The sequence below is a fragment of the Somniosus microcephalus genome, unplaced genomic scaffold (genome assembly GCF_052327205.1).
Source record: "Somniosus microcephalus isolate GS21.2 unplaced genomic scaffold, FLI_Smic_1.0 unresolved_chr1, whole genome shotgun sequence".
Classification (NCBI taxonomy): domain Eukaryota; kingdom Metazoa; phylum Chordata; class Chondrichthyes; order Squaliformes; family Somniosidae; genus Somniosus; species Somniosus microcephalus.
In genome coordinates this window covers 27,110,639-27,135,643 of record NW_028225179.1, presented here as the reverse complement: position 1 = coordinate 27,135,643, position 25,005 = coordinate 27,110,639, and the positions used below count along the sequence as shown (strand labels likewise).

Sequence of the window (25,005 nt, the reverse complement as noted above, 5' to 3'; positions counted from 1 at the left end):
CACTATAGATCAGTGTGAGGTGGTGTGTTAATGAAGGTCACTATAGATCAGTGTGATGTGGTGTGTTAATGAATTTCACTGTAGATCAGTGTGAGGTGGGGTGTTAATGAATTTCACTATAGATCAGTGTGATGTGGTGTGTTAATGAATTTCACTGTAGATCAGTGTGAGGGGTGTGTTAATGAACATCACTATAGATCAGCGTGAGGGGGTGTGTTAATGAATTTCATTATAGATCAGTGTGAGGTGGTGTGTTAATGAATTTCACTGTAGATTAGTGTGAAGTGGTGTGTTAATGAATTTCACTGTAGATCAGTGTGAGGTGGTGTGTTAATGAATTTCACTATAGGTCAGTGTGAGGTGGTGTGTTAATGAATTTCGCTGTAGATCAGTGTGAGGTGGTGTGTTAATGAGTTTCACTGTAGATCAGTGTGAGGTGGTGTGTTAATGAATTTACTATAGATCAGTGTGAGGTGGTGTGTTAATGAATTTCACTATAGATCTGTGTGAGGTGGTGTGTTAATGAATTTCGCTGTAGATCAGTGTGAGGTGGTGTGTTAATGAATTTCACTATAGATCAGTGTGAGGTGGTGTGTTAATGAATTTCACTGTAGATCAGTGTGAGGTGGTGTGTTAATGAATTTCACTATAGATCTGTGTGAGGTGGTGTGTTAATGAATTTCACTGTAGATCAGTGTGAGGTGGTGTGTTAATGAGTTTCACTGTAGATCAGTGTGAGGTGGTGTGTTAATGAATTTCACTATAGATCAGTGTGAGGTGGTGTGTTAATGAATTTCACTATAGATCAGTGTGAGGGGGTGCTTTAATGAATTTCACTATAGATCAGTGTGAGGCGGTGTGTTAATGAATGCCACGATAGATCAGTGTGAGGTGGTGTGTTAATGAATTTCACTGTAGATCAGTGTGAGGTGGTGTGTTAATGAATTTCACTATAGGTCAGTGTGAGGTGGTGCGTTTTGGTGGGAAGAATAAGGAAGCCACTCACTGCTTGGACAAGGGGGTGAAATTGGGTTGCTTTGTGCCTCCCGTGATATTTAGCGGGAGGTTAGCAGCAGAGGTAGTCAGTAGCTCCCCGCAGCACTGCACCGCTGGCAATGACGTCATCGCCACGCACAGCAGCCCGGCTGCAACCTTGGGTTGCGACCCCTGACCTATCGCCGGACGATATGTACGACAGGGTCAGGGGTCATTTCTACAGCCGCGGCGATGCAACTTAAAGGGCAGGTGTCGGGCGGCAATATTTTATTTTGGCTGACTACCAGCACCTGCCCCCTTCCCCTTTCTTCTTCGGGGTGTCGGCCGCAATCGCACAGCCCAGCGCTCCTCTTGATCCGACACCCCACTCCCCGGTGGTCCAGCAGGGCCCCGGTGTGCGCAGTGCTAGGCCCCTCTCCTTTAATCAGGGAGGGAGGTCTGCTATGACGCGGTGCTATCTGCCAACGGGCGTGGCGCTGTTACATGAATTGCTGTGAAATTCACTGGTAGTGCCTCAAGAGGGAGAGCAGCGCTTCCAGTAGCACCCTGCCTTCTGCCTGGGGTGACACGACTGAATGTGATGCGCAGGGGCGCTAACTATTTTGGGAAGTTAAAATTAGCCCCGGTGACGTTAGCGACCCAAAGGGGGTGCCACCGAATTTCCCCCTAAGAGTCTAAATGGGCTAGAGGAGCAGAGGGATCAAGGGACACAGATACACAAATCACTAAAAGTAGCAACACACATTAATAAGGCCATTAAAAGAAAGCACTGGGGTACATTCCTAAAGGAGCCTTCTGTTCCATGCCTAGGAGCTCTGAACCATGGCAGAGAGCGGCTGGGACATATTTCTCACACGCCTCGAGATTAACCCGCACAGCAACTTTGCTGTCAGTGAAGAGAGACAAGAAAGACCAAAGTGCCGTTTGCCCCTCTCAGTGTGGCCCTGAAGGACTGTGTCCAGGCTGGAGTTCTGTTCCCACCGTACGATCCTCCCCCAGATTGTCCTTTCTGAGCTCCAGCCAGGTGATGCTAAACACTCAGGTGGGAAAGACAAAAATCTACAACAACGTGTTTAAAACAAAGTTGATTTATTTGACATATATCCAGAATATTAAACTCCAGCCCAGTTCCCGGAGTTATTAACATCAGCAGAAACAACCCCCAACTGTCAGAATGAACATGGTTCAGTCCTGGATGTGATTAACAGCAGCAACAACAACAGAATCCACCCCCTGCAGTCACTTGTGAACTTGCTGGTGTGTCAGCAGGTGGGATGAGCGAGTGAATCCCTCCCCACACACGGAGCAGGTGAATGGCCTCGCCCCAGTGTGAGTGCATTCGTGTTGTATCAGCTTCCTTTTGCTTTTAAAACTCTTCTCACAGTCCGAGCATTTAAAAGGTGTCTCATCAGTGTGAACTCGCTGGTGTTTCAGCAGGTTGGATGACTGAGTGAATCCCTTCCCACACTCAGAGCAGGTGAACGGCCGCTACCCGGTGTGGACACGCTGGTGTATCAGCAGGTCGGATGAATTAGTGAATCCCTTCCCACACTCAGAGCAGGTGAACGTCCTCTCCCCAGTGTGAACACCCTGGTGTGTCAGCAGGTGGGATGAATTAGTGAATCCCTTCCCACACTCAGAGCAGGTGAACGGCCTCTCCCCGGTGTGAACTCGCTGGTGTATCAGCAGTTTGGATGATTGAGTGAATCCCATCCCACACTCAGAGCAGGTGAATGGCCTCTCCCCGGTGTGAACACACTGGTGTATCAGCAGGTTGGATGTCTGAGTGAATCCCATCCCACACTCAGAGCAGGTGAACGGCCACTCCCCGGTGTGAACACGCTGGTGTTTCAGTAGGTTGGATAACTGAGTGAATCCCTTCCCACACTCAGAGCAGGTGAACGGCCTCTCCCCGGTGTGAATGCGCTTGTGTGTCGATAGGCCAGAGGATTGGCTGAAGCCTCGTCCACACACAGAACACGTGTACGGTTTCTCCCCGCTGTAAATGGTGCTTTTTGCTTCCATGTTCAGAGGCCGATGATATTCAGATCCGATGAGTCGAGTGACTCTGTCAGATCTTGACGTGATGTTTGGTTTGAATTTCCTGTCTGCAAATCCTCCCCTTCCAGTGCCCTGTAAAATTAATTTAAAACAGGGAGCGTGAAGAAAACAAAGGCAGGTTGTGAAATTGAGCTCAATGAATTTGGTCAATTGTGGGGTCGGCACTAGAGAAAAGTGACCATGAAAGCTGCCGGATTGTCATAAAAACCCAACTGGTTCACTGATGTCCTTCAGGGAAGGGAATCCGCCACCTGGTCTGGGCCTACACAAGTCTCTGGCCTCTATGGGAGGAGAGAGTGAGAGAGAGAGAGAGAGGTGGGTGTGGTAGGGGGAGGGGGTGAAGGAAAGGAAGTTTATACATCTGCAACTCGACCAGAACTTTGATAGAACATCCAAAACCCGCAACCTCCACCACCTAGAAGGACAAGGGCAGCTGTTGTATGGGAGCACCATCACCTCCAAGTTCCCCTCCAAGTCACACACCATCCTGACTCAGATATATTCATAGTTGCTGGGTCATAATCCTGGAACTCCTTACCGAATAACACTGTGGGAATACCTTCACCACACGGACTGCAGTAGTTCAAGAAGGCGACTGACCACCCACTTCTCAACGGGAAACTGGGGATTGGCAATACAGGAAACTTTCGTTTCAACGGAGGTTAAATATCCGGAATGCTCTATCCACTGGCAAAATTCAGGAGTCGGTTCAGATAACTTTTTTTTACTTTTAGCTGCTTTTTATCTCCATTTGTGGTTCTGCAAGCGTCTAGCTGAAGCTGTTGCTTAGCTACAGAGACGCTTGCAAGCTGCACCGACTGTTTTGAAGCTGTTGCTAAGCAACAGGGTTTGTTGCTTCAGACAGAGCTCAGAAGCTCCGTATCTTTTAACTATAGCGCGCGTTTCTCCGGCAGTGTTGATCGACCGGCACCAGCTCGGTCCCGCCAGTGCCAGATATCAGAAAGTTTCCTGTATTTGCTGCTCTTGCTAGCTACGCCCACATCCCAAGAATGAATTAAAACAAATCTGTAGATGTAAACTGGATTAAAAGCCTGTACAGAAATACTTGTTCCTAAAACAATACACGTTTACATTGTACGGACAGTGTCTGTGTAACAAACTAATCTCCCCTAGAGTCCACCTCCCTTGACAGTCTCACATTGGAAATTGTTGGGTCCTCTTGGGCTCAGAAATAGTGGGGGTTAAACCCAGCAGCTTCTCCTCCATCTCCACTCCAGCTCAAACTGAAACATAGGAACATACAAACATAGAAGATAGGAGCAGCAGTAGGCTATTCGGCCCCTCATGGCTGATCATCCAAATTCAGTACCCGGTCCCTGCTTTCTCCCCATACTCCTTGATCCATTTAGCTTTAAGAAATATATCCAACTCCTTTTTGAATATATTTAATGTATTGGCCTCTACTGACTTCTGTGGTAGAGAATTCCACAGGTTCACCAGTCTCTGGGTGAAGAAATTCCTCCTCATTTCTGTCCTAAATGGCTTACCCCGTAACCTTAGACTGTGACCCCGGTTCTGGACTCCACGACCATCGGGAACATCCTTCCTGCATCTAGTCTGTCCAGTCCTGTCAGAATTTTATAAGTTTCAATGAGATCCCCTCTCATTCTTCTAAACTCCAGCGAGTACAAGCCCAATCATCCCAATCTCTCCTCATATGTCATTCCTGCCATCCCAGGTATCAGCCTGGTGAATCTTCGTTGAACTCCTTCCACGGCAAGAACATCCTTCCTCAGATAAGGTGACCAAAACTGCACACAGTACTCAAGATGTGGTCTCACCAAGGCCCTGTACAACTACAGCAAGACATCCTTGTTCCTGTACTCAAACCCTCTCGCTATGAAGGCCAACATACCATTTGCCTTCTTAACCACCTGCTGCACCTGCATGCTTACCATCAGCGACTGGTGCTCAAGGACACCCAGGTCTCATTGCACTTCCCCTTCTCCCAATCTATTGCCATTCAAATAATAATCTGCCTTCCTGTTTTTGCCACCAAAGTGGATAACCTCAGATTTATCCACATTATATTGCATCTGCCATGCTTCTGCCCAATCACCCAACCTGTCCAAATCATCCTGTAGTTTCTCGGCATCCTCCTCACAGCACACACGCCCACCCAGCTTTGTGTCATCTGCAAATTTGGAGATGTTACATCTAGTTCCCTTGTCTAGATCATTAATATATATTGTGAATAGCTGGGGTCCAAGGACCGATCCCTGCGGTACCCCACTAGTCACTGCCTGCCACTCGGAAAAAGACCCGTTTATTCCAACACTTTGCTTCCTGTCTGCCAACCATTTCTCTATCCAAGCCAATACCTTGTCCCCAATCCCAGGTGCCTTAACTTTACACACTAATCTCTTATGCGGGACCTTATCGAAAGCCTTCTGAAAGTCCAAATACACAACATCCACTGGTTCTCCCTTATCTATTTTACTAGTTACATCCTCAACAATGAAGCAACAAAAAGACCTACACAGGCGGCCAGGGGCCTACCTTCCGTCAGCCTGCAATAAAGCTCTTCCCCACAGCTGCTGACTAATGGCGGCCGCAACACCCACAATTCCCCACGCCCCAGGAACCACTCTATGCAACGCGCCGATTTCCCCGCTGAGAGTGCGCATGCTCCCCGGGGCTATGGGCCATTCTGGGAGCCTGGCTCCTGTCCTTTGTCCCGAGTTGAACTCAGTGGTACCAGCTGAAGAAACCGGGAAGCGTCAGCTCGGATGGGAGAGGCACTGCACCCTGGGTTTCCTGGTGCCAGGGCCCTGGCCGCACGTCCACCGGACCCAGCCGCTCTGATTCTGATTGAGTTTTTGATGAGCTAACAGAGAGGGTTGATGAGGGCAATGTGGTTAACGTGGTGTACATGGATTTCCAAAAGGCGTTCGACAAGTGCCACATTATAGTGAAGGGGTTAAAATTAATCCTCTCAGAATTCAGGCAGCTGAGGTGCCAGCAGAATTAAAATCAGAACAAAGGAGTGGGTTCATGTGAGAATGAATGAGAGCTCAAAGAAACCAGGTGGTGATAAGAAATTTCACAATATAAATTGACTTACGTAAAAAGGCAAAACTAAAGAAAGGACAGGCTGAAAAGTGCTATGTGAAAAACAAAGATAAGACAGTACAGATTGAAAAAGTGCTACTCTCGCTAGTCTTGCACAAAAGACAGTGTGAGAAGCTTCAAAAAACCAAGATAAGACACAATTGTGGGACAAGACAGAATGTGTGTTCTGAGTAAGCGATAAGGAATATGCTGCTTTAGCTAAAAATTGTAGACACAGCAGAATATAAGGGTCATGGGAATTTGACCTGTGACCAAAGGCATAGTAAGATGTAACTAACCTTTACTAATACTGAAAAGAATAAATAAGCCATATGTGATCAGGTGATTATTGTAATACAATGTGATTGGATGAAAATGGAATAAAAAGCTGTACCAACCAAGAGAGAACAAGAAGGGTGTCATTAGACCACGGGGTCTATGACCTTCTCCCAGAATGTTCTGTTAATAAACTGTGTACTATCACTTTTACTTTAAGGCAGACTCGAGTGAATTTGTTTTTCACCAACAAATTGGCATAGCGAGCAGGGTGCTACGGAACTGAATGACTGCCCGTACCAGTGAACCCGGACGAGAAGTCAAATTCTGACCGTCCAGAAATTGAGTCATCTGGGAAGGTGGAGGGACAGTGCCGTAGCATCATGAATCAAGTGAAAGTCTGTAAGAGGTGAGAGAACACAGTTGTGTGAGTGTGGATTGCATGAACTAAGGGAACACTGTGTAGCGATAGACGTCGCGAAGGAATGAGTGATTGACTGATCGACAAGGACAAGGAGGGTGCCTGTCTCATTGACCCTAGCCTGAGCCGGAATTAAGAGAGCGATTGGGCCCCACATGATGGCTAGGATCAAGTAGGCTGAGAGACTCCAAAGTACCCTGGGATCGTGAAGTCAATGAATATATGTGTGCTTAATTGTGATTAATTAACCGCTTAAAAAGTCTTTTACGACCACCGGGGGTGTTACGAGAGGTAAGATGGAGGGGAGAAATCCCAGGTCACGGACGTACCACGAATAAAGACAGGATCACAGCAAACCCGCACAGAGAAATGCAGCAGAGTAGGTAAGACTGATGTAAGACTGGATATGGTGTCGGGGAAAGAGATGGAATGGGGACCCCCTGGGTCCCTTACCAGGCTCTATGCAGACGACCGGAAGGGTTTGATAGATAAGATGAAAAAGGATGGATGGGATCCGTCTAAGGTACCAGTGTACCAACGAGAATGGTGGGAGACACAAAAGGGAAGTAAGACAAAGAAAGCGGGAGTTATATTGGTACACCAATTAGTAACGGTCATTCAAAAGACTGAGGAAATTAAAATGAAAATCTACAGGAGCAGGTGACAAAATTAGAGAAAAAAAATTGGCAAAACGAAAGGATAAACAAGGCGAAAGAAGATAGGGACACCGATGGAAAAAGAGGGAAAAAAAGAGAATCTTAAAGTTTTACTGACATGGAAGTTATTAACATTTGTGCTGAGACAAATAAAACACAAGATTTGCTGAGTTAAAGGAACCTTAAAAAATGCTGGAATTTTAGTTTGTGTGAAAGTGTGTGTTAAAGTGTGAATGTTTTCCTGACTATGAATGTTTAAGAAGTTACAGTATTTCTTTTGTCTGAAAGTCTGTGTTTAAAAAAAGATTCTATGTTTGTTTTAGCTCCACCCACTCCTCTGTGTTAAAAGTGTTTAAAAACTTTTGTCTAGTCTTGGATTTTGGAAGTTCTAAGAATGTACGAATAAGATTGTGCCGCAAGAATTGGAAAAAAAACCTTTGAACTAATTTAAGTTAAGATGGTGTGTAAAAACTGAGAAGAGCAACAAAAAGTTTGTTTAACAAAAGATTAAGGGCTAGAAATTCGGTCTCGCCCCGTTTGGGGCGCTAGTCCTGGCAAAGCGCAAAGTTTAGCACCAGGCGCAACTTGTCACTGTATTGGGTTGCTGCGCCCCTGATGGTGATTGCGGCGCTAAATCAGGCACTGCACGCTACTCTTAAGGCGCTAATTTGGAGGCGCAACACAATTTCGCCGTGGTGGGGCGCAGCACAGGTGCTGTCAATAATCACTGACCCCGAGACACACTGGCGCCGGACAGCACTTAAAGGGGCGGGTCAATTGGAATCACAAGACACAACACTTCCTGGCACGCCTTAAATTCGGTGGAAGCTAAACAGAGGCACTCCAGGCTCTGCAAAGATGCAAAGGGTCAGGCAGAGGGCTGTACGCTTTGATGAGGGGGCCCTGGAGGCTTTGGTTGGCGCTGTGGAGCGCTGGCATGAAACGCTATATCCCCAGGATGGCAGGAGGGCGCCACATGCCGAACACAGGCACGCCTGGAGGGACGTGGCCACCAGAGTGGGCTCCAGGCGCGTGGTCCCTCGCACTGCGGTCCAGTGCCGGAAGAAGTTCAATGACCTCACTCGGGTCGTCAGGGTGAGTGCCTTTTCCATGATCTTGTTCATCCCTCCATGTGCACCTGACTTTCTGGCTAGAGGGTGGGCGAGCCGCCAAAGGCCATCTGCCAGCCAGCACCCCTGGCCCTTTCAGGAAAGACACATGCACATGCTGCTCAGTGCATGATGTAAGGGCTATTCAACCATGGGGGGCAGCTGATGTGTGCTCAGTGCAGGATGTTTCAGCAATTTCCATCCTTTCTGTTGCAGGGGAAGCTGGCACATAACCGACACCAGCAAATGGCCACCGGAGGAGGACGTGCCCAGATCCAGGCTCTCACTGACCTGGAGGAGAGGGTCCAACATATCATGGGGACCCGGCTGACTGGTCCTGCCGCCTCTGGAGCTGCCGACCCCATAGTGGCCTACGATGGTAAGGCTATCGCCTTTTGGATCTCTCTCCTCCCAACTGTTCCCCCCAGCAGCATGATCACTGACTGTGGATCCACTGCAGTATATTGCAGCACTCATTCCTCCCTCGCTGCCACCCTGTCCTCACGTTAATGCCACTCCTGCACCTCCATGCCTCCCTCGCTGCCACCCTGTCCTCACAGTAATGCCACTCCTGCACCTCCATGCCTCCCTTGCTGCCACCCTGTCCTCACATTAATGCCACTCCTGCACCTCCATGCCTCCCTCGCTGCCACCCTGTCATAGAAACATAGAAGATAGGAGCAGGAGTAGGCCATTCGGCCCTTCGAGCCTGCTCCGCCATTCAACGAGATCATGGCTGATCATCCAAACCCTAGCACCCGGTCCCTACACTGACAGCCATCCCACACAAGCCCTATCCCTGTAACCCCGTAACCCCACGTATTTAATCCCCCCCTAACACTAAGGGCCAATTTTTGTCATGGCCAATCAACCTAACCCGCACATCTTTGGACTGTGGGAGGAAACCGGAGCAGCCAGAGAAAACCCACACAAACACGGGGAGAATGTGCAAACTCCACACAGACAGTCACCCGAGGCCGGATTTGAACCCGGGTCCCTGGCGCTGTGAGGCAACAGTGCTAACCACTATGCCACCGTGCCGCCCACGCCTCACGTTAATGCCACTCCAGCACCTCCATGCCTCCCTCGCTGCCACCCTGTCCTCACGTTAATGCCACTCCTGTACCTCCCTGCTTTCAGCTGCTGACTCGTCCGGGGAGGAGTCGGGCCCTGAAGCTGCCACTATGGGTGACTCTGGAGGCGGCGACCAGAATGAAGCCGAAACACCAGATGAAGCCGCAGGCGAGCCAGCGCAGTGGCGGACTGGGGGCACACCATCCCGGGAGGGGAGCGGGGGGGACACCACGGATGAGGATCCACTAGCGGGCCCCAGTGGCCTGCAGCAATGCAGGGGGAGAAGGGAAGCTCGGGGGCCGTCTCCCCGGAGGGTGAGTCAGGCCACCAGTGCTGCTGCAGAGAGTGCAGAGGATGTACATGCCCTCAGGAAAATGAGCGCTCAGGCTGGCCGGAGGCACACTGAGCTCATGGCTGCAGTGGCAAGGTTGCCTCAAGCCACCGAGACACTGACGACCACTGTCCAAGACATTGGCGCAGCACAGGCCCGGAGTGCGCAGGACTTCAGGTCAGCTTTGGAAAGGTCTGTCCAGGGCTTCAGTGCAGCGATGGATAGGTCTGTGCAGGGCTTCAGTGGGGCAATGGAAAGAAGTGTCCAGGGCTTCACTGAAGCAATGGAGAGGAGTCTCCATGGCTTCCGCGGGACAATGGAAATGACTGTCCAGGGCTTCACTGAAGCAATGCAAAGGACTGTCCAGGGCTTTGCCGAAGCACTGGCACCTGCCACGCAAGGGCTAAGTGCTGCCACGCAGTCACTCGCTGGTCTCCTGCAGAGGCACATGGAGGCCACACGACCAGTGACTGCTGCCACCCTCGATGGCTCAGGCATGATTACCCGGGGACCTCACAGCACCGCAGCAGACCAGCAATCTGTGCTCCCACAGATTGCTCCGGCTGCTGAGGTACTGCCCCGTGGGAGTGCCAGTGTGTTGGTCGAGCAGGGAGGTGCTGTCGTCTCTCAGGATGACAGCATTCCTGCTCCCACCACTGGCACTTCACTGCAGCTGCCAGCACCTGCAGGACAGACTTGCTCCACCCATGCACAGGTGGAGCAGTCAGCAGCCGGGCCCTCTAGGCCCAGAGGTCATCCAGGCCGCACCTCAGGGGCATCTGCACTCCGGGACAGTCAGCAGGCCTCCCCCAGCCTTGCTGCAGCCACTGGGGCCCCCTTAAGGAGGAGCTTCAGGGTGGGAAGGGGACAGACGTCCAAAAGACCACGCTCCCCATCAGGGGGGAAGAACTGAAGGGTGCCCCTGAAGCGTCTGGCCAGTTGGAACCAAGCCCAGGGGAATGTCTCTGCCTACTGTCATGTTTTATTTCATCTGTCTCACGGGAGGGAGAGACGAATGTGTCCGTCTGTGACTTTTGATTTCTGTTCGTTTTGTTTAGTAATGTTGGAAGGGAGCACGTTTTTGTAAATAAACACTTTTTTATTCCTTAAGAATGGCCATGCCTGCTATTTATATGCATCTTGCCCTTCACAGGCTTGGGGGTATGAGGTTGGTTCCATTCCTGTTCTTGGATTGGCTGCAAGCATTCCGTCAGAGTGGCCTAGAATCGATTTGTGATCAGCCTCAGACGCATGGCCCTTCCAGTTAGAACCTCCCTCCCATCCTCCTCCTCCTCCTCCGCTGGGGCGGCAATGTCTGGTGGCATTGGCTGGGTACACAGGATAGCAAGGTTATGGAGCATGCAGCAAACAACCACAAAGTGCGAGACTCGCTCAGGCAAATACTGCAGTGCTCCGCCGGAATGGTCCAGACAGCGGAACCGCTGCTTCAGCATGCCAATTGTCTGTTCGACAATGTTCCACGTGGCCTGATGGCTCGCATTGTAGCGCTCTTCAGCAGGGGTTCTGGGCATCCGGAGCGGGGTCATCAGCCACGGGCACAGAGGATAGCCCTTGTCCCCGAGAAGCCAGCCTTCTGGTTGAAGCAGTGCCTCAAAAAGGTCTGCAACAGTAGTCTGGCGCAAGATGAAGGCGTCATGGCTGCTGCCTGGGAACTGCGCATTCACTGCGAGGATCAGGTGTCGGTGGTCACAGACCAGCTGGACATTGAGGGAATGGAACCCCTTGCAGTTGTGGAACTCCTCCGGATTGAATACAGGTGCCCGCAAAGCCACATGCGTGCAGTCAATGGCACCCTGCACCATGGGGAAGTCCGCGATTGCTGTGAAGCCCTCTGCGCACTCCCGCTGCTTGTCCGGGGTCATTGGGAAGGAGATGTACTGCCACCTCCTTCTAAACAGGGCATCAGTCACTTGACGGATGCAGCAATGCACCGCAAACTGGGAGATGCTGGCTATGTCGCCAGATGCAGCCTGAAAAGAGCTGCTCGCGTAGAAGTTCAGGGCAACAGTCATCTTCACAGCCACCGACAGAGATGTCCTGCACCTTAACTGAGGCTGCAGATCTGTCTGAAGCAGGTGGCACAGCTCAGTCACCACCTCCTTTCTGAAGCGCAGCCTTCGGACACACTGCTCCTCTGACATGTTCATGTAGGAAAACTGCTGGCGGAAAACCCTGGGAGCGTAAGGTCTGGTGTGGTGACGTCTGTAGGCCCTCCTCCGTCTGGGCACGGCCGGCCCCCTCTCCCTGCGTCTCAGTGCCCTTTGCAGATAATGCAGCAGCAGGATGTCCGCATCCAATGCAGCCCCCATAATAAGTGCGCGCAGGTAGTTTTGCCATTCTTAATGCTCACCAGCAGTAAAGCAATGGTCCGAATGACGAAGTTCCTCTGCCAGCATGGACCCAGTGGTCAAAAGGCTCTCTGTGTGCAGCTCAGCAACTCCTTGTAGCGCTCGAGGAAGTTGTGCTGCAGAAATGGCTGCCACTTTTAAAGCACACCAGTCCCCTTTAAATAACGCCCTTCCAGCACGAGTGCAACTTGGTAAGGTTCCAGGTAAGCTATCACTAATAGCGCCAGGCGCTACGGAGGGGTGGGCCACTGAATTTGCGGACGGGGGCGCCCAAAAGGCGTTGCACACTCAAATGACGTCATTATCTGCCTGCGCCCATGAGCGGGCGCTAAGAGTTAGCACCGGCGCTAAAACCATGCTCAATATGGGGCGAGGCACTAGGCTTCCTGCGCCTGCCCGGAAATTGGCTAGCGCCCCATTTTTTGGCCTCTTTAGGCGTTATTTGGAGGCGCTAGCAACCCAATTTCTAGCCCTACGTTTCAGTCTAAGATTTAACCTTGGAGTCGCGGTTGCTACGGTGAAATCTTCTAAAGCAGTTTGATTTGATAAGAAAATATGACGTAATTTACTGTTTTCTGCAAGAATGTGCTATTTTGTTTTGTTTGTCTGTTCATAGTTTTACAAAAGATAAGCTTCTGCCTTAAAGTTACAGTTGCCAACGTACTTTTGTTATATGGAAGTTACCTTGTAAACTAATTGCAGCACTTCTGTCTCTAATGTTAAAACACTGTGTAAGCTACCTAGCCTGAGAATCACTTGTTTCTGAAATTGGAAATGGAAGATAAATTGATAGAGATTAAATTGAACATTGACAAAACCTGTCAGTTCAACTGTACTGCTATTTGGATTTTGGGATAATTTTGAAATGACAAAATGGACTCAGGCACTATATATTTGGTTACTTTTGGGAAAATAAAAGATCCTCTAAAAATAATGATAATAAAATGTGTTAATAACTTGAATCAAGTGAGAATGTTTGATCTATGCTTTCTATCTTAAATATTGTACTGGACAGTAAAGTTTTTCCAGGACTCATGAATGAGATATGAATGGTAATTAAAGGAAAGTGATTGAGAGTGTAAGATTGAAACAGGAGAATTACACTACTGAATGGGAATTTTCAAAATTTTCTAGTGAAAGTCAGGAAAATGTAGTTAAGAATAGTAAATTGATAGCTTTCTCTTGGAGACATTTGTGTCCCTGCCTTTAATGAACTTTTAAGAAAACTGAATTTGATAGTCTGGTCACTACCCAAGACATCGGGACCATGCAGAGGAAGATGAGCAAAGATCTCCAGGCGACTACAATCTTTCGATAAGATACCTGAAAGCCCGAGAAAGGCTTGTATCGGATGGCACGTGTGGTACGATATTGAGATACTGATATGAGTGTGCAAATGGGATTCAATACGAATGAGGTAATTACCATCATGGAATGTATGTTGAGTTTGCACTGAAGAATGGGTCTCAGACATGCTCAGTTACTTGACAACAGCAAGACATGAAATGGTTAATGTGGCTCAGGAGAGCGAGACAACTTTTAAAGCATACTCCATCGAGAAACTATCTAATTAATGAAACAATCAGAATAGAGTTAAACACACGGGTACCTGTTAGAGGGATTGAAGTTGAAGTGGAGAGTTGCAAGGAATCTGGATTGATACAATCGAGGGCTAAGGAGAAATCATGTTCAGTAAGAATTATCCACAAGATGGATACGAGCAAAAGAGAGATCTGGAGAATCTTTTAAATCCATGATTTGTTGATTAGATGTTAAACTGTAATGTATTTGATATGATTGTAAGACTGAATTTAACTGTGACTGTAATAATTGTGTTTTGTAGGTAACAGAGCGTGGGAAAAACCAGTACGAATCCAGTATGAGGTGATTTTAGTGGTGCCCCCTGTGTCACTACTACTGCAATTACCATGCTTTACGGGTCTAACAGGACCTGTCCCATCAACCAACACGTTTTTAAGTATGAGCTACACAATTATGTGGCACAATTCGGATACTCGGATTCGACATTGCCGTTGTTTGTGGGTTTCAGTGAGCTCATGATGCGACTGAACTCCTCCCTAAAGCATTTTTATGTTTTGGAGCAAGACAACTCGAGAATAGATATTGAAATTGACAGCATAGGGGACAACTCACATTGATGGGATATTGGGCTTAATACATCAGCACACCCTTAGGTTTGTATTATTTCACATGCTCTGGTAGTTATCCAACTTGTAATGATAGTGTATTTGATATATGTAACGTGTGTAGTAAGACTTTGATACATAAGCCAATTGGGTACTCATGCCCATGACTGACAAGCACTAACAAATTAATTGAGCACACCAAAAGAGAAGATCCGAAGCAATGTAGAGGAGACCCCAGGAGGGGTAACATCAGGAAAGATAGAAGAAACAGAGGATATCCCAGGCGGGGCAGAATTGTAACACCGGAACAGTGAATTGAATTTGAGTAAGGGGTCAGAGGTTGCTCCTTCTCCTCAAAGGAATGGACTGTAAGGAAGGGAGAAATCTTCAAGACCCCCTACTAACTAACGCCCAATTTGAGAGAGCAATAAGAGCTGGCTAGATTAGTCAAGAGCCGATTGTGAGAAGTCAATAAAGGTATTTCCTTCTAAAAAAAAAAGGGAATTGTAAGAAATAGCTATTAGATTCAAAGATGGGTTTTAATTCTTAAACCAGGGACTGACAACGGGCAAGCGGAAAAAGATAGCATAAATGCCAGCAAGGTCGAATATCAAGTATCAAAAGACAAATAGAAATGATAAGGACTTCTAATTATCATTATAGTTGTAGTATTATTTTGTGTTATAATGACGGTTCTGTAGGGCAGCTGTGTCCCGAATAGTGCCGGTTGCTACAGTTGATATAATCAATATTGAGCCAGAAACCGAACAGTTAATGTGGGATAATGAACTGATAGCGATAGTAACATACATGTAAAGTTCATTAGTCATTTGCACAGACTACCACGCCTAGCACAACAAGATAGACAGAGGGGAAAGATGAGCTTAGGTACTAAGTTTAAGCCATCAGTATAGGAGTAATCCCGGGGATGGTAAAAGTGGAAGAGAAGTTGGTATCCCTAGCCAAAGTTTAAATTTGGTGCGGGACCAACAGGAGGGATTGAAAGGGTTAAAAGCAAATCCTTTCAGTGTTTAAAATGCAGGGCAAACAAATTAAAGAGAGAGGGGTCATGTGCGAGATCACTAAGAGCTGAGGAGAAGCCAGGTGACGATAAAATGTCTGCCCAGCTCAAGGACTTCATACAATGGAGCCTTGCAAGAATAAGATAAGGCATAGCCACCAAGCTACATACAGCTAATGCTGAATTGTGAGAATGATTTAATAAAATCAGCTAAACTTAAAGTAGTAACATAAAGAAACAAAATGGCTTGCGTAGATTATTAAAGAAACCTCAGCCTAGCAAATATGGTCTGGCAGCCTGTAGAACCAGACGTCATAATCCAGGTGGCAGAGATAAGAAATAGAACAGAAAGAATGGGCTCAGTTATAAACGAGTTGTTGATACTGTAACCTATGACCTGCAGCCCAGTATTGCAGACCAAGAAGGATCACGAGGGCCTAGCTGCCAGAATCATTGCAGGGGAGGATTAATTAGCTATTGTATTGAAGGGGTTAAATTGAACCCTCTCAGAATTCGGACAGCCGAGGTGACCACTAATTAAGTGATGCCAGCAAAATTAAACTCAGAACAAAGGAGTGGGGTCATGTGAAAGTGAATAAGATAAGAAATATCACAATAAAAATTGACTTACGTAAAAAGGCAAAACTAAACAAAGAACAATGTGAGAAGCTTCGAAAAACCAAGATAAGACGCAGTTGTGGGACCAGACAGAATATGTGTGTTCTGAGTAAGCGATAAGGAATATGCTGCTTTAGCTAAAAATTGTAGACACAGCAGAATATAGGGGTCATGGGAATTTGACCTGTAACCAAAGGCATAGTAAGATGTAACTAACCTTTATTAATACTGAAAAGAATCCATATGTGATCAGGTGATTATTGTAATACAATGTGATCAGGTGATTATTGTAATACAATGTGATTGGATGAAAATAGAATAAAAAGCTGTCCCAACCAAGAGAGAACGAGAAGGTGCTCACACAGACCGCGGGGTCTGAGACTCTTCTCCCAGAGCTCTGATAAAAAACTGCATCTTTTTACTTTTACACGGTTTAGATGTGAATTTATTTTCACCACAACAGTAGGAAAAACAGAAAGGCAGAGTATTATTTAAATGGTGATAGATTGGGAAATGTTGATGTACAAAGGGACCTGGGTGTCCTTGTACACCAGTCACTAAAAGCAAACATGCAGGTGCAGCAAGCAGTTAGGATGGCAAATGGTTTGTTGGCCTTCATTGCAAGAGGATTTGAGTACAGGAGCAAGGATGTCTTACTACAGTTGTACAGGGCCTTGGTGAGACCACACCTAGAGTACTGTGTGCAGTTTTGGTCTCCTTACCTAAGAAAGGATTTACTTGCCATAGAGGGAGTGCAGCGAAGGTTCCCCAGACTGATTCCTGGGATGGCAGGACTGTCGTATGAGGAGAGATTGGATCGACTAGGCCTGTATTCACTAGAGTTTAGAAGAATGAGAGGGGATCTCATTGGAACGTATAAAATTCTGACAGGGCTAGACAGACTGGATGGAGGGAGGATGTTTCCCCTGGGTGGGGGGGGGGGTCTAGAACGAGGGGTCACAGTCTCAGGATACAGGGTAGGACATTTTGGACTGAGATGAGGAGAAATGTCTTCACTAAGAGGGTGGGGAACCTGTGGAATTCTCTACCACAGAAGGCTGTGGAGGCCAAATCACTGAATATATTTCAGAAAGAGATAGATAGATTTCTAGACACAAAAGGCATCAAGGGGTATGGGGAGAGAGCGGGAATATGGTACTGAGATAGAGGATCGGGCATGATCATATTGAATGGTGGAGCAGGCTCGAAGGGCCGAATGGCCTACTCTTGCTCCTATTTTTCTATGTTTCTATGATATGGGCTTGGCTATATGGAGCACAAGATCAAAATTTCCGGATGAGACTGTAATGTATACAACATTGAAGGGACTACTTTGTTTTGCGGATGTACATCCTTAGTTGCGAGCGTATATAACAGACGCGTATTGATTTGTACAGTCAGTGCCGAAGTTCCAGTTACCCAGTAAAGTTCTCTTGAAGTTACTCTCAGTCTCTGCTGCTTTATTGTTTTTTGTAGTTGTGTGTAGTGGTACAAACACAACAAATTGGCGATGAGAATTATGAGCATACATCTTCCTATTCTGGCATCGCATCCAGAGGACACCGAAACTTGGAAGAAAGGAGCGAGAAGGTAGAGAAAATGGAGCACACTTGCTAAGCTAGGCAGGGGTTACGTAAGTCAAGTGAAAAGTGCACAGGACTTGCATGGCGCTAGCTAACTAGTAAAGAAAGAAAAACGGGTTTGGAAAAAGAAAAATGGTGATGATTGGCACGATTGCAGCATTTGATAGCAGCATTGAAGACTGGGCAACTTACATTGAAAGAGTGGAGTTGTACTGTGAGGCTAACGGAGTGGAGGTAGGAAAGAAAGCCACTGTTTTGTGTGGTAAACCACTGTTTGTATTCCTGTTTGTCCTGTTTGTATTCCACTGTGTACATGCCTGGACATGCCTCGGCTGACTCCTCCCACAGGTCCTAGTATAAAGGTGACTGCTCCCCAGCCCTTAGTATCATGGACCGGTCGACCACGCGAGGCAGACCTCCATTCTGTTGTTAATAAAAGCCTTTGGTTACTCTTCTAACTCTCAGTCTTTTATGAGTAATTGATAGCGCATCAATTTTATTAACAACATTTTTATAATGGAGAAGATCCTCACACCAGCATGCCTGGACTTAGATCATCGGGAGGCGGACTCATCCACCAAGTTTACTCACTGGCTTAAGTGTCTCGAAAAATTCCTGACCGCCTCCGAAGCAATCAAATCGGACGAGGACAAACTGGATGTCCTGACCTCCAAAGTGAACCACCGAGTGTACTCGGTCATCCAAGACGCGACCTCGTACGCGGACGCTATCAAGCTCCTCAAGGACCAGTACACGCGCCCAGTGAACGAAGTGTACGCCAGGCACCTCCTGGGGAGTCGTAAACAACAACCTGGGGAATCGACCGTGGAATACCTTCAGGCACTGTCTGTGCTTGGCCGGGCCTGTGGTTGTAAGGATGTAAAGGCCGCCGTGTACACAGAGGAACTTATCCGGGACGCTTTTGTAGCGGGCCACAGATCCAATTACACCCGACAGCGACTGTTGGAGCAGAGTAACCTCGACCTCAACAAGGCCTCTGAACTCGCACTATCGTTGGATGCAGCCTACCAGGGCATGGTTGCCTACTCCTCTGCACCGTGGACGCCGCGGGGAATGACAGCCTGGGACACGGTAGGACCGCCTCATAGCGCCGTGCCACCCCAGCCACACCCCAACAACGGCCCAACTACCGCAGCAGTGTCCCAAGGCCAGACAGCAGTGCCACAAGGCCAGAAATGCTACTTCTGTGGCCAGGCAAAACACCCCAGAGCGCGCTGCCCGGCGAAAAACACGATCTGCTCGGGCTGCGGGAAGAAGGGACACTACGCTAGCGTCTGCAGGGCCAAAGCCACCCCGAACCCCAGCAGCGCCGCATGTGGGCCATGCGGGCCACCATCTTGGACCTCCCCGGCCATGTGCGATTCACCGGTACAGCAGCCATTTTGGACGCCTCCAGCCACATGGGGATCATGGACGCCGCCATCTTGGACGACAGCCGGGACGCAGCAGGCCCCCGACACCGCCTCATCTGATACCCGCAGCGACACACCGACCCCTACGCTGGCATCCGTTACACTGGACCAAGCGAGACCGCACCAACTGGCCAGTTCCACAATGGACATTAAGGTAAATGGTCATGATACAATCTGCCTTTTTGACTCTGGGAGCACGGAGAGCTTCATCCACCCCGACACGGTGCGGCGTTGCTCTCTCCCAGTCCTGCCTGCGCAACAGCGGATTTCTATGGCCTCCGAGTCCCAGTCGGCGGACATCGGCGGCTACTGCGTGGTGACACTCGTAGTAGACGGGACCGTGTACGATCATTTTAAACTTCTGGTCCTGCCTGACCTCTGCGCTGCCGTCCTGCTGGGGTTAGATTTTCAGTGCCACCTTAAAAGTGTTACGATGGCGTACGGTGGACCCCTACCCCCACTCACAGTCCGCAGCCAGCAGCTTCCAAACTGCCCGCCGTGCACCAGGTGCAACCTCTCCACACTCAGAGTCACCCCCCCCCAACTGTTTGCTAACCTCACCCCCGACTGTAAGCCCATCGCCACAAAGAGCAGGCGATACAGTGCCGGGGACAGGGTTTTCATTAAAACCGAAGTGGAGCGGCTCCTGAAAGAAGGGATTATTGAGGGCAGCACCAGCCCCTGGCGAGCCCAGGTTGTGGTCGTTAAGACCGGCGAGAAGCAGCGCCTGGTCATCGACTACAGCCAGACAATAAATCGCTACACCCTGCTGGATGCCTACCCACTCCCCCGTATAGCTGATATGGTCAACCAGATCGCGCAGTACCGCGTCTTCTCGACCATTGACCTGAAATCAGCGTACCACCAGCTCCCCATCCGCCCTGAGGACCGCCAGTACACTGCCTTTGAGGCAAACGGCCGCCTCTATCACTTCCTTAGGGTTCCCTTTGGCGTCACCAACGGGGTCTCCGTCTTCCAAAGGGAGATGGACCGGATGGTAGATCAAAATGCGTTGCAGGCCACTTTCCCATATCTGGACAATGTGACCATCTGCGGCCGTGACTTGCAGGACCATGACGCAAACCTCGAAAAATTCCTCCGCACCGCCCAACTCCTAAACCTGACATATAACAAGGAGAAGTGCATATTCCGCACAAACCGCCTCGCCATCCTTGGCTGTGTTGTGGAACACGGAGTCATCGGCCCCGACCCCGACCGGATGCGTCCCCTTATGGAACTTCCACTGCCCCACTGCCTCAAGGCCCTGAAGAGGTGCCTAGGGTTTTTCTCCTATTACGCCCAGTGGGTCCCCTACTATGCGGACAAGGCCCATCCGCTGATCAAGTCCACCTCTTTTCCCTTGACGGCAGAGGCCCGCTTAGCCTTCCACCGTATCAAGGAGGACATTGCCAAAGCCACCATGCACGCAGTGGACGAATCCATCCCCTTCCAGGTGGAAAGCGACGCGTCTGACTTTGCCCTGGCCGCTACCCTCAATCAGGCGGGGAGACCCGTGGCCTTCTTTTCACGAACCCTCCAAGGCCCGGAGACCAGACACTCCGCTGTTGAGAAGGAGGCCCAGGCGATTGTGGAGGCTGTGCGTCATTGGAGGCACTACCTGGCCGGAAAACGATTTACCCTGCTCACTGACCAGCGTTCAGTTGCTTTTATGTTTAACAACAAGCAGAGGGGCAAAATCAAAAATGACAAGATCTTGAGGTGGAGAATCGAACTTTCCACCTACAACTACGAGATCTTGTACCGGCCCGGGAAGCTAAATGAACCCCCGGATGCGCTATCGCGTGGCACCTGCGCCAGCGCGCAGATCGATAGACTGCGGGCCCTCCACAATGACCTCTGCCACCCATGGGTCACCAGGTTCTTCCACTTCATCAAGGCCCGCAACCTGCCTTACTCTATTGAGGAGGTCAGGACCATGACCAGGAACTGCCAAGTCTGCGCTGAGTGCAAACCGCACTTTTATAGACCAGACAGGGCCCACCTGATAAAAGCCACTCGCCCCTTCGAGCGCCTGAGCGTCGATTTTAAAGGGCCTCTCCCCTCCTCCGACCGCAATGTGTACTTCCTCAATATTATTGATGAGTACTCCCGTTTCCCGTTCGCCTTCCCCTGCCCGGACATGACCAGTGCCACGGTCATTAAATGTCTGAACAACCTCTTCACCCTGTTCGGCTTCCCCAGCTATATCCATAGCGACCGGGGCTCATCGTTTATGAGCGACGAACTCCGTCAGTACCTGCTAACTAGGGGTATTGCCACAAGCAGGACCACCAGTTACAACCCCCGGGGGAACGGACAGGTGGAAAGAGAAAATGCGACAGTTTGGAAGGCCGTCCTGCTAGCCTTAAAGTCTAGGGGCCTTCCAACCTCCCGCTGGCAGGATGTGCTCCCCGATGCGCTCCACTCTATTCGGTCACTGCTTTGCTAAGTGTTATGGGCGCAAGTACATATGGGCTGCTACGTAGTTTACTAAACCCTGAAAAGCCAGCAAACAAAACATTCAAACAAATAGTGGACACACTCCAAGACCATTTAAGCCCCAGACCACTGCTTATAGCTGAAAGATTTAAATTCCATAAGCGGAACCAGAGCAAAAATGAAAGCATTTCTGAATATTTGGCAAAGTTGCGCAAATTATCAGAACATTGCCAATTTGGAGTGGGCTTATCAGACACATTGAGAGACAGATTTGTGTGTGGTATGCAAAGTGAAAGCACACAAAAGAAGCTCCTGTCTGAAAAAGATCTCACCTTGGAGAAGGCTCTAAGTATTGCAATTTCAATGGAAGCAGCAGCACGTGGCGCTTTAGAAATTCAACAAAAATCCCTGGAATATTCCACTGACAAAATGTCTCTGAAACAGAAAGAAAGTGCTATTGCTGTGGTAAAATGTCACATGACCACAATGACTGTTGGTTTAAAGACAAAGATTGCAGACAATGTAGCAAACGAGGGCACATTGAAAGGGTCTGCAAAGCAAAGCAGAAAACTGATACAATACAGAGTAACAAAAAGGCACACCAAGTGACTGGAAACAAGAAACATTTCAAAGATAGATACAAGAGGGTACACCAAGTGACTGGAGATAGGAAGAGGATCTGGCTTGTCTAAATCTACACAGTGTGAAAGAAACAGAGGATCACAGAATAATATGGGTTACTCTAGAAGTGGCAGGAGTTAGGCTGAAAATGGAGTTGGACACAGGCTCAGCTTTAACAGTGATCTCTGTACATGACTACAAACGACTGTTTTCACACATACCGCTAAGGCCAACTAAAGTACTGTTAAAGACATACACAGGACAAAGAGTGTGCCCCAAAGGTAAAATAAAAGTGACAGTGACATACCAAGAAAAAAAAATACCGCAATTGAACCTCTATGTAGTGGAAAATGGAGGACCACCATTGCTGGGACGTGAATGGCTCAGGAAAATACAGTTGGATTGGCACACCATCCAAACACTGTTTGTGTCAGCAAAGGAGGACAGCAACGCCACTCCTGAGAGACTGTCACAAATACTCTCTGACTCTCAGGAAGTGTTCAAGAAGGGAATAGGAACACTTAAGGGCATGAAAGCAAAAATTAAGATTGAGGAGAACGCAAATCCAAAGTTCCACAAGGCCAGACCAGTGCCTTATGCAATTCGCCCTTCAGTAGAAGCAGAGCTGGAGAACTTGGAACAGTTAGGGGTCCTGTCCAAGGTGGATTGGAGTGAATGGGCCACACCTATAGTTCCAGTGATGAAGAAAACCTCCAGCACAAAACCAAGAAAGCCAAGAAAAGTGCGCATTTGTGGAGACTTTAAAGTGACTGTTAACCCAGTCCTCCACACAGTACAGTACCCATTGCCTCGCATTGAGGACATCTTTGCTTCCCTGTCAAGAGGGGAACGCTTCACAAAGATTGACTTGGCCCAGGCCTATCTCCAAATGGTAATTGATGATGCATCAAAGAAGTACCTAACAATAAATACGCACAAAGGCCTTTACCAGTACAATCGGCTGGTATTCGGAATAGCATCAGCTCCTGCAATCTGGCAAAGGGCAATGGACCAAGTCCTGCAGGGGATCCCAGGTACTCAGTGTTATCTTGATGACATCATCATTACTGGCAAGAATGACAATGACCACCTTTCCAACCTTGAACAGGTGCTCATCAGGTTACGGGAGTATGGGCTCCGAGCGAACCGAGACAAGTGTGAGTTTTTCAAAAAGGAAATCTCATACTGTGGACAAGGACGGTTTACACAAGTCTCCAGACAAGATTGAAGCTGTGATTAATGCACCAACACCTGAAAATGTGTCTCAGTTGAGATCATATCTTGGACTGGTGAACTACTATCACAAGTTCTTGCCCAACCTATCCACAGTGTTACATCCACTAAATGCACTGCTACAGACAGGGTCACAATGGAAGTGGAGTGACAGCTGTGAACAAGCTTTTCAAGAGAGTAAAAGACTCATTACTTCAGAAGAGGTGCTAGCTCACTTTGACCCATCCTTACCTATTCGACTGGCATGTGATGCTTCACCCTATGGCATTGGTGCCGTGTTGTCACATAAGTTGCCAGACGGCTCAGAGAGACCAATAGCCTTTGCTGCAAGATCCTTGACTACAGCTGAATGCAATTATGCACAGATTGACCGAGAGGCCCTCAGCCTTGTGTGGGGAGTCAAGAAATTCAACCACTACTTGTATGGTCAACAGTTTACACTGTTAACTGACCACCAGCCTCTCGTTTCAATCTTCAACCCAAGGAAGGGCGTTCCAGTGATGACGGCACAACGGCTGCAGCGATGGTCACTCTTCCTAGGGGCTCACCTGTATGACATTGAATACAAGGGGACCAAGCAACATGGCAACACTGATGGTTTGTCATGTTTACCACTGCCGACCTCAGAAGAAACTACAACAGTTGACTCAGCAGAGGTATTTCACACAATAGTTGAGCAGCTACCAGTGACAAACTCCCTCATTGAAAGATAAACACGCAATGACCCTACATTGTCAAAAGTTTATGACATCACTGTGAAGGGATGGCCAGCGCATGGTGACTCATTATTTCCAGCATTCTCAGCTAGGAGGGAGCAGTTATCAGTGTGTCGAGGAACACTGATGTGCGGCTCATGAGTTGTGATTCCTCCCAATCTTCGTGACCGAGTGCTAGATGAACTGCATGAAGGCCACTTAGGTATGGTAAAGATGAAAAGCCTTGCATGTGGATACGTGTGGTGGCTGGGAATTGACAAACAGATCGAGGACCTGACAAAGAGCTGTTCAGGATGTCAAAAGGTCCAGAACGCACCACCACAAGCCACTCTCCACCCATGGGAATGGCCCTCATCACCATGGCAATATGTGCACGTCGACTTTGCCGGACCGTTCATGGACTCCATGTTCTTGATTGCAGTCGATGCACATTCCAAATGGCCCGAGGTCATTAAAATGAAATTAACCACATCTGAAAAGACCATTTCAGTTCTGAGGACCATGTTCGCTAGAAATGGACTACCAGAACAAATCTGCACAGACAATGGACAACAATTTGTCTCTGACGAATTCCAAAGGTTCACGAGGAAAAATGGAATCAAGCACTACACATCTGCCCCGTACCATCCAGCTACAAATGTCTTGGCAGAAAGATTCGTACAGACTTTCAAGAAGGCCATCAAAGCAATGTACAGCGAGAATCTACCACTGCAACACAAGACAGGCAATTTCCTCTTTGCTTATCGGAATGCAGTACACGCAGCCACTAATCAGACTCCAGCGATGATGTTTCTGAACAGGAACCTGAGATCTCGCATGGACCTTCTTA

General features: G+C 48.5%; 1 pseudogene across 1 annotated transcript in view; it reads right to left on the bottom strand.

The window, feature by feature from the left end:
* Positions 1-2,220: 2,220 nt before the first annotated feature.
* LOC147094443 (uncharacterized) overlaps positions 2,221-25,005 on the bottom strand; it is a 38,764-nt pseudogene continuing 15,979 nt past the window's right edge. Inside the window, exon 4 of the transcript XR_015074741.1 lies at positions 2,221-2,995. The product of XR_015074741.1 is annotated as an uncharacterized LOC147094443 (transcript). The remainder of the gene's footprint in view (positions 2,996-25,005) is intronic.